The sequence below is a fragment of the Pyrus communis genome, chromosome 12 (assembly GCF_963583255.1).
Source record: "Pyrus communis chromosome 12, drPyrComm1.1, whole genome shotgun sequence".
NCBI lineage: Eukaryota > Viridiplantae > Streptophyta > Magnoliopsida > Rosales > Rosaceae > Pyrus > Pyrus communis.
In genome coordinates this window covers 8,584,552-8,594,861 of record NC_084814.1, presented here as the reverse complement: position 1 = coordinate 8,594,861, position 10,310 = coordinate 8,584,552, and the positions used below count along the sequence as shown (strand labels likewise).

Sequence of the window (10,310 nt, the reverse complement as noted above, 5' to 3'; positions counted from 1 at the left end):
GAAAAAATGCTTCACATTTGAAACGTGAACAAAGATAAAGATATATGTGAAAACATGTGACACTTACTTCCTCATATGAACTACGGAAGAAATTGGAAATACAAAGATTGTCTTTACATTTCAATTTGAATAAGGAACTAAATTCCATCACTGTAATTATAAGAGATTGATGGATTGTTTTGTTTGACAAAACATTGTTCTTTATTATGAATAATTAGATTATTACAATCTTATTGATTGTCTCTATATCATAGAGATGATGTGGTAATGTTAACTGCTTACGACATAATGATGCCTAAAACTCAAAAGGTTACAAAGGAGTGACTGACGCTACTAAGTTGTGGAACCACGAAAAAGATAAATTACAAGTTGGTCTTAGATGGATGCTTTGGATCCTTAGATTCGGATCCAATGCCTTCTTGTTAAAATTGTATAAGGGCGAAATGTTCGAATCTTTATTCTTTGGAAAGAAAAAGGAGTCTCAAAGTTGTTGAGGTTAATTCACTAGATGGTAGTGGAATATGTCCACTACATAACACTACTCATGTTGTATGACATGCACCCAAGATTACTCTCATTTGGACTATTGTTATTTCGAATAAACAAATGTTTGAATACTTTGCAAAAGTTTCAAGAATGTAAGTTGATGAGTAAGACATCTAAAATATTAATCTCCTTAGATTCAATCAAGGGAAAATGCACACTTTAGAAGATTTTCCTTGAAAGGTATCAAGGAAAGTTAGAGGTCTCCTACCTTGCGGACATTTGGAGAACCCATTCAAGCTTCCAAATCCTAGAATCCAAGGAGCAAAGTGCAAGGAATGAAAGCCCCCTCATGGGTGATTAGCCTTTGCTTATGCAAAGAGAAACTTCAAAGGTATAAAGAAATCTCAACTCTCTCTTGGAATTTGAGTTAAGTCTTGATTTACATCTAATAGACTTTGAATTTCATGGGTACAGTTTTGTTTTTGAGTGCATATGTTGTAACTTCTGCCATTTAATTGTTCAATGCTATATGTATGTTGCTCAAATGAACTTAGTTTATACAAACTTTTCCTTCAATATCATGCCGTCAAATCAATAATTCTTTTGGTTGATAGAAGCAATATTGAAAAAGGGCCATTGAAACACATAACCTCAAGAGTGTTTAGCGTTGCATGATCAATCTATTTCTCATGTGCATGTAAATTTAACGTAGCAATTTAATGCAAGGTGCTATTTAGAAGACTAAGACAAATTGTGGTTCCTAGGCTAATACTATGCAAGTAAAATATAAAATATGAGAATGAGAGATGATGGAATATCCAAGTATCCGTTGTCTAACTTTTTCAAATGAGTAAAGTGATTGACATATAGCTGAGTCTTACATCTACCCGCCTTTTATTAGGATTAGGAATTATCACAATGTATTAGATTCGTGTCTAAATACAACTGTAGTTTTCAAAGATTCGTGTCTAAATACAATTGTAGTTTTCAAAGAGGGGAGGAACGCAAATCTCCCATTCACATCCTTAATCCTAAAACCAAATGCCAACTAATTGGATTCTAAAGACAATATCACTTAGTCTCCTACAAATATATGCAGAGCATTTAACTCATAATTTTCATTCATCTTCTGATTTCACTTGTGAGAACATAAACAAGCACTTTTGGAACTCTAACAATAACATGGTATGGTCCAAGAAAAAGTGAGTATCATCAATGGAACAGGCTCAATCAATGTGCTGAGCAATTTACAAAAAGAATAACAGATGTCGAACGAAACATCCTATGATCCGAGGCATGAACAAGGATCCATTGCCTTCGAAAAATACACAACAAGATTTCACAATAGAAAAATATATGCCTAGTAATCAATACTCTAATTGTCAACATCCAAACATATCCTAATCCTTAAAGACCTTCCAACTCTCATGCAACTCTGACGAGAAGAAGTAGCTCAATCGCTAGTCACACCTTTGATGTACAATGTCTACCCGGACAAATATCTCCTTCCCATATATTGTAAATGACTGAGAATAGATGGTTGAAAATAAACAGGGGAAAAAAGAAATCTCTAAGGATTAAATATCTCCTTGCCGTAAATGACTGAGAATAGATGGTTGAAAATAAACAGGGGAAAAAAGAAATCTCTGAGGATTAACTAATTGTTGAGAGAAGTTGATGTGATAGAAACTCACACACAAATTAAACCCTATAAATTATGCAATTATAATACAAGTAAGTAGGGATCGTTCTATTCTGAGGATTAGAAGAGATGCTAATGAACACAAATTAAATTTATAAAACTGAAAACTAAGTTAAAGTAACAACAAAACAATGAGGGGGGATTTTGGACGAATTTAATTAAAACAAAAGTAAAATGCAGCAAGTAAATTAAGTTGTGAATGAAATATGGATGAAAGGATAGTGAAAGGATAGATAAAGGATTTTTCTCCACACATGAATCATATGCATACAAATGATTTCCAGTTTTTCTTCCTATAAACCATGAATGACAATGCCCCAAATTAACTGTGAACAGCACTAATTAACTCTCAGATTTTCCTAAGTTCATTGAATTGGACTTAGCGACACAACCAAACTATTCTTCTCAATTTCCTTAACTATGAAAAGCATGATAGAGATACATCTCAAAGGTCATTAAGTTCTGTGAAAATCATAAGCATTGACAAAGCATTCGTAACTGTGAAAAGCATGATACTCCTGCCAAGAATTTACTTAACTCAATCATGACTAGTGACTTTTACTACTTACAAATATAAGTTCATAAATTAGGTGAAATTCCTTTATATTCTAGCATTAAATCCCTACATGTAAACGAAGTGTGCACCCTTAATAACACAAACAAGAATAAGTTCTCTATAAAGCCGATAAGTAAATTGCATTCATGTTTTATGAAACAATAACTGGATGTAATCAATTTATATAAAACATATGATCATGGTTTCGAATTCACCTCTAGTTAAAAAGAAACTTAGTTACACATGTTCAACATAACTGAAAAGCAATCTAAAAAAAACATTGAAACTTAAAACAAAGATAGAAAGAACTCTGAAAATACCAGCAATTGCAATGGATGAATGGTAATCATGGCACACTCTTAAATCTCTACAGGAATTTCATATATATAGGGGAAAATGGCTGAATCCAAGGAGGATAGGGTTTTGGCGTTTTTGAGTTATTTTAAGACTGTAAAAATCAGGTAGAAAGTGTTGGAATGTGATTAGGATTCCTCCTTGCAGCTAGAGATAAGATAAGATAATGTTGGATAAGATAGTATAAGATAAGATAAGATAAGGTAATGTTCCTTTCCAATTAGGATTCCTCTTTCTTGTGTAATTCCTTACCTTCCAAGCCTCAACTTTAATTTCTTCAGATTTTAGCACATGTCTAACACCATTTAAACACCAAAAACGCTCAGCCCATATACTATCCACGGATGTTGTCCAATCCAAGTCCAAAACTGCTCCAAATTGCTCCATTTAGCTATTTATTGTCATCTTTACCAACTGGACCTACAATAATTCGAAAATAACATAAATTACCAAAATAAGTGGAAATTAACGAAGTAAATGCAAAGAAATAAAATAACAAAGTCTCATAAATATGCTCCTATCAGAATTCATCCAACTATTTCTCAGGACATCGTCATCTGTTTGGCAATTGACCAGAGCAGTACACAACTTCTACAATAATACCTCCTAAACTAGCGCAAACAAGATTTCTTCTGCAACGTACTTCTCATAAATTTCATTGTACGTTTTTATTCTTGTTCAGGAGTAAGCCCTATATGGTATATACTCCATTATTATACTCTTTCTACTTATTAGTTCTTATAACAAATACCATTCATAGTTAGTTACAAACAAGGGGTTTCATCTGACCAAATGGCTCGATAGAACATAAAACCAATCAAACCATAATCAAGGAATGGAAAGAAAATCCTAGGATGCAATGAAATCCTTCCTGCAAGAATGAAGAACCATGAAATTGTATTGAAAATGCTAGATGGACAGAAGAACAATACAGCATGAAGTAGTAGAGTACAAGCTATGGCAGATAGTACCCCACCACCATTGTTCTAAAGACTAGGATTGACAGTATACACGATTGAGCCCCTCTCTCTAAGGTCATACGACACATGCCACAATGGCATGATGCCCAACAAAAGAATCAAATCCATTATCATCCATGACATTGCGAAAGATCATCGAACAACACTATAATAAAAGTCCATGATCTCCAATTACAGCAGTTAATTAAGTTTAGTGCATAGCATAAAATGCAAGTATAAGATCAAGAACACACACAATAAGGACTCCGTATCCAATACTTCCAAAATCATGACCATAAACAATGGCCACATAGCTCACTTTGAATCAAATACTGGACGGAAGATTTGATGGTTAAGCATCTAATAAGAATAATTTCATAGCCCAACGTGCAAATGTGTTTTTAATTGAAATCATTTAAATATAAAAACTAAGTCCACCAATCAGCAAATTGCTTTGATCTATGAGTCAAGGGCTGTACAAAAAAAAAAACAAAACAAAACAAAAACAAAGAAAACAAAAAATGAACATCTAAAAAAACAAAAGAACCAACATGTGGAAAAAAAAATGAGATGCCTCCAATTTTTTTTTCTTAGTATGACTCAGCTATACCTTGCAATTGAAAGCCATGGACGAACAAATAAAACCATCAATGAATAAAATCCATCTTAAAACAGTACCACGAGCGTGATAGCGATGGTGCTAAGATGCAAAATGGACAATGTCAATGAATGCTAAGAACAATTACAATGACTTAAAAGCACAATATGAGGTAGGAAATTCACCAGGACTCTTCTCTGACGTAATGTGGTAATAGTCAAGATACCACCGCACAAACTTATTTAACCCTATCTCCAAATCGGTCCCTGGCTTGTAAGTTGTACCTGAGCTCCTTGTGTGCCAAGCTTACATTGGCATGTGTAAACTTCACATTGGCAACACCTTTCTGTTAGCCGTAACCTTCAAATACTTTTCCAAAATACTAACCAACACACTCACTGGTACTGGCGATGTATTCCCCAAATTCAATACCCTCAATTGCGCTGGACCCTTCTTCTTCCCACCACTTCCTGTACTTTTCTTTGTTATGTCTAATGCCTCCACATAACCCTTTACAACATCATTAATGTAGGTAAAATATTTGGCTACAGAGCCATGATCAGGTGCTTAAGAGATAGTATTCGGCTTCCCTTTCAAAATATCCTTAGTAAAGAAGAAGTAAGCCATGTCAGGCCTTTCCCAAGGTCCATGCACAGTGAAAAATTGCAACCCAGTAATTGAAAGCTCGTGAATATGGTTATAAGTGTGTGCAATCTCATCTCCAACATTTTTAGTAGCATCATACAAACTTGTCGGCTGGTCAGTCTTATCCTTCTCGGAAAAGGGCATCTTTAAATTGAGCCCATAAACCGAACTGGAAGAACCCCAAACAATCAATGGTTGCGGATTCATTGATTTGCAAACCTTTAGAATGTTTACCCACCCAACAATGTTGCTGTGAACATAAGACCCTAGATTCTGCATTGCGTATCAAACCCCACCTTAAGCAGCAAGGTGCATTACGTGGGTAAAAGCCACCAAGTCAAACAGCTTCTTGAGCAGCTTTGCATTATTGATATCCCCTTCTACGATGAACCCCCTTGCTTTCCAAAAGCCTCTGGCGATCGCACTTGAGTCGAGGGTTGTAATAGTGGTTGAAGTTATCTAGACCCAAAACCCCATTGCTGCGGCGCTTCAGAGCCATCGAAACGTGAGTTTTGATGAAGATTGCGGCACCGGTGATGAGGACGGTGATCCATGGGCGGAGCGCTTCTGGGCCAAGTGGGTGACCTGTTTTTCCTAATTGGGTCCCCTCCAGGAGTCATTAAGCATTGACGCGAAAGCAGAGAAGGCGACGACGATGAGAAGACGAAGTAGAAGAGAATGAAGACGAGAAAGAAGAAAGACTAGAGAGTGAGCTTGGAGATAGAGAAATGGAGCCTGAGGCAATGAATGTCTGGCTGAGATTTCTCGAGCTTGAACTTTCCAAGAGTGGAAGGGATGTTATCCAAATGTGAGATTGGCTTCAGATGTAACATTGCTGATAAGAGCATATTTATGCTACTTAGTTATGATGTTTCCTTGCATTTAGTTAGTTAACTACTACTTATTATAGTCTTTTAAGCTATTTTCATATGCTTTTAGGTCCTAATGGCAAAAGGAGCAAGAAAGTGCATTTTGGAGCCATTTGAGCAGTTTTGGGCATGGATTTGATAGCTTAACTATGGAGCAAAGTGAATGGACGAAATTGAAGTCAAGAGAGGCTAGGAAAGGCTACAAATCTAGAGAAAGAAGTTCAAATACAAAGAAGATAAGGAAAGAGCAAGAAATAAGAAACATTATCCAACCTTATCTTATCTTATCCTAACCAACCTTATCCTTTCCTAAATCTAACATTATCCTATCTTATCCTATCCAAATCAGGTTGTGCCTTAAATCTAGCTATTTAGAAGGGATTAATTATACATTTAAACACCTAATTCAGATTCTAGAAACCTAATCCCTTTGTATGTCGCATGTAGGCCATTCCTTGTAGGTTTAGGAGTTGTAATCCTTCCTCTATACCTATGCCGTGACCTCTTGTCCCTTTAGGTTTAGGAATCTGCCCTAAATACTCTTTCTAGAACACCCTATCTTCCTCCTACAAATATGCCGCACTTATCCTTCTAGAAGTCTCTAAAACCTTGTCGTGTATCCCCTATCCCATTCCCTTTTGGTTTCTGCAAAGACTTAACCCTTTTCCCATTGGATTGTGCAATCTTTTTCCTTCAGAAATTGTGCATAAATTAGCCTATAAAAACAACCCTATGCCGCACCATTCAATCCATCCATTCACCCATTCATTCATTCATACATTCAGCCATCAAACACCACAATTCACACCACATCACCCTAGTGCCGCAAGCAAGGAAGGAAGGAGAACAAGACTTGTGCAATCTGCCATCCAAGGAGGGTTCGAAATCTGCCATTGGAGTGTGGAGTGTTTCTAAGTGTATTCTGTCCTTAGTTTTAGTTCAATGTTTATGTTAATTTGGTTTTCAATTATGATGAACATGTGGAACTAATTTCTTTTTAGTTAGAGGTGAATTCGAAGCCATGATTATATGTTTTATATGAATTGATTATATCCAGTTATTGTTTCTTGAGTCTTGAATGTGATTTGCTTATCTAAGTTATCAAAACTTGTTTATGTATGTTGGTTGAGGGTGGACACTTAATTTGCATGCATGAATTTGATGCTAGAGTATAAGGGAGTTTCACGTAATAGTTATTCACTTATATTCACAAGTAGTGGAGGTTGCTAGTTACAATCGTGTTAAGTAAATCCTTGGTATGAGTCTCATGCGTTTCATAGTGATGAATGCCTTGTCAATACTTATGATTTTTAGAGAACTTAATGACTTTTGATATGTATCTCTATCATGCGTTTCATATACGGAACTTGAGAATAATTTGGTTGCAATGCGTATTCCATCGAATTCAATGAAATAAGGAAAATTTGATGGTTGCTTGTGCGATGCAATTAACTTGGAGCGTTGTCATTCATAGTCTAAAGGAATAGTAACTGGAAATTGGTTTATATGCATATGTCATGTGTGGAGAAGGACCCTCTAACTAGCCTTTCACCCATTTAATTCACCTAAACTCGTTTTTGCAAAGTGTTTTATACAAAGTTTCTATTTTAAGTTTTAAATTCGTCAAAAACAATCCCCCTTTCATTTAGTCTTGTTATTTGAGTCAAAATCTGTTTTCTTTTAGTCTTTTGAGTCAAGTTAAGTTTTATTTTCGTCAAAATCACTTGTTAGGTCTAGAATTGAGTCTTTTTTTTTATTATTTGTTGCTATTTTGAGTGTTTTAAGTTAGTTTTGAGTCTATAGAGTTTAGTTTAGTGTTTTTGAGTCTTATTTGTGTTGATTAGCATCCCTAGTTAATTCCCGGTCTAGAACGATCCCTACTTGCATATATACTGCAATTGTCACAAATAGGGTTTAATTTGTGTGTCAAGTTAATTTTCACATCAATTGCCCAATTCTCCAAAAACCCTAATTTCCACTCTTTTGCTTTTCAGGAGGGAAAATTAGGGTTAAGGTTTGTGGGTGGGGGATTGGATTGTGGGAAAGGAATGGGAGACATGTAGGGGAGATTGTTGCGATGGTTTTGTTTTTGTTTGTTAGTTTGGTTGGTGAGAAAATCAAAGGTTTTGGGAAAAAAAAATTGGGGATTTTGGGGGTGGAGGGGTTTTAATATAGGGAGTTTTAACGAAAAGCCTACGGTACTATTCACTTTAATGAAAAACCACATTTTTACACTAAAAAGTCAATCCTGTACTATTCACTTTACCCTTTATTTTGTCCTTATCATTAAAACTCAAAGTTTTCAAGCTATTTTCATTAGTTTTCCTTTTAATATAACAAGGGTTGGTGGTTGGGGTTGCGGTGGTGGAGGGAAAATTTGAAAAGAGATTTTGCCAAATAAAGAAGAAGAGGGGGAGAAGGGCATGCCGGGTGTTTTGTGGATGGGATATGCTATCCACACACCCCATTTTACTTCTCACACACCCTTGATAATTTTTGTCCATTTATCTTCTTCAATTCATCCGATCCGATGGCCGAAAATTAAAAAGATGTGTGAGAAGTAAAATGGGGTGTGTGGAGATTATACCCCTTGTGGATTGGTTTAGTGTTTTACTTTTTGAGCTTCTAAGCCCTGATTTAGACCTTTATAGCCGCCATCATCTTGGGTGGTGGTTTAGTGGCAATGGGCGGCAAAGTTGCTTTGTTACCTATTCCATTAGGAACCACAGATTATTTGGTGCATCACATTCATGCATTTACAATTCATGTGACGATATTAATACTCCTAAAAGGTGTTCTATTTTTTCTTATCACAAGACTTGTGTGTGATATATATGATACGAGTACAAATGATTTGAGCAAGCAATCCATTAAATTTAAATAAGTAACAATACATATCATTACTTGTACTGTAGTGAAACTTTAGATAAAATGTCTTTTTCATTTTTATTTTTTAGTTTTATTTTTATTTTTTGTTTGGTCAGTTTGGTGGGTTTTGGAATTTCATATATTGTCGTAAAAATTGGAGAAATATATGCCTACATGCTTTAGCTAATAGTGAGGAAGGCTTGAGAATAGTTGTCTTGTTGTTGATATGTTAGGTTTTTCAAAAGACAATCATTTCATATTTTGTAAACCTTCACCGATGTGGCTCTATATAAATAGCACTCCGTATGTAATCACAATACATAGCAAAGAAAAGAAGTGAAAGCAATAATATCAGTATCCCTCCATTCCTCTTTTTACCTGCAATCCTTTTGTGTTATAGTTACGAAACTAAACAGTATGATATTTTGCACCTACTTCGCTCATGTCCCTAGCAAAAGTTATCTCTCTAACTTTTAATATATATATATATATATATATATACACACACAGATCATTTAACAAGAGGGATCCCTATTTTTCAAAAAAAATGGGGATACCCTCTTGACTATTATATTGGATTTAATGAAATTGCGTGATTGAGATTGTGTGGCTTGTGATTTAATCTCAATCACACAATTTCATTAAAGCCAATCTAACGATCAAGAGGATGTCCTCATTCTTTTGAAAAATGGGGATCCCTCTTGTTAAAGAATCCGTATATATTGTTTATAGGGTACATTTATACTATTGTTTTTCACACCAGTGATATATGAATAGAATTGTGTAATTTTCGGTTGTTTTTCATACTAGAGTCATTGCCACAACAATATGGTAAGTCTCCAATCCCAATTTCAGATTCCGTTTCTACTAATAAGTTACTTCCTTCAGTGATGCAGCCACCTTCCCTTGAGCTTAAACCATTACCAAACCACTTGAAGTATGTTTTCTTGGGAGAAGAAGAAACTTTGCCCATCATTGTGGCTTCCTCACTCACGGCACAAGAAGAAGACAAGTTGGTGAGGGTGCTAAAGGAGTACAAAATAGCAATTGGATGGACCTTGGCCGATATCAAGGAAATAAGCCCTACTGCATGCATGCACCGTATACTCTTGGAGGAATGGGCTAAACCATCTCGAGAAGGTCAACGCCGACTCAACCCTCCAATGATGGAAGTTGTGAAAAAAGAGATTATCAAGCTACTTGATTATGGAGTGATCTATCCAATCTTTGATAGTTGTTGGGTTTCGCTGGTCTAAGTTGTGCCAAAGAAATC

General features: G+C 35.5%; 1 pseudogene; it reads right to left on the bottom strand.

The window, feature by feature from the left end:
* Positions 1-4,799: 4,799 nt before the first annotated feature.
* LOC137709994 (UDP-glucuronate 4-epimerase 4-like) lies at positions 4,800-10,013 on the bottom strand (annotated as a pseudogene).
* Between the last annotated feature and the right edge of the window lie 297 nt (positions 10,014-10,310).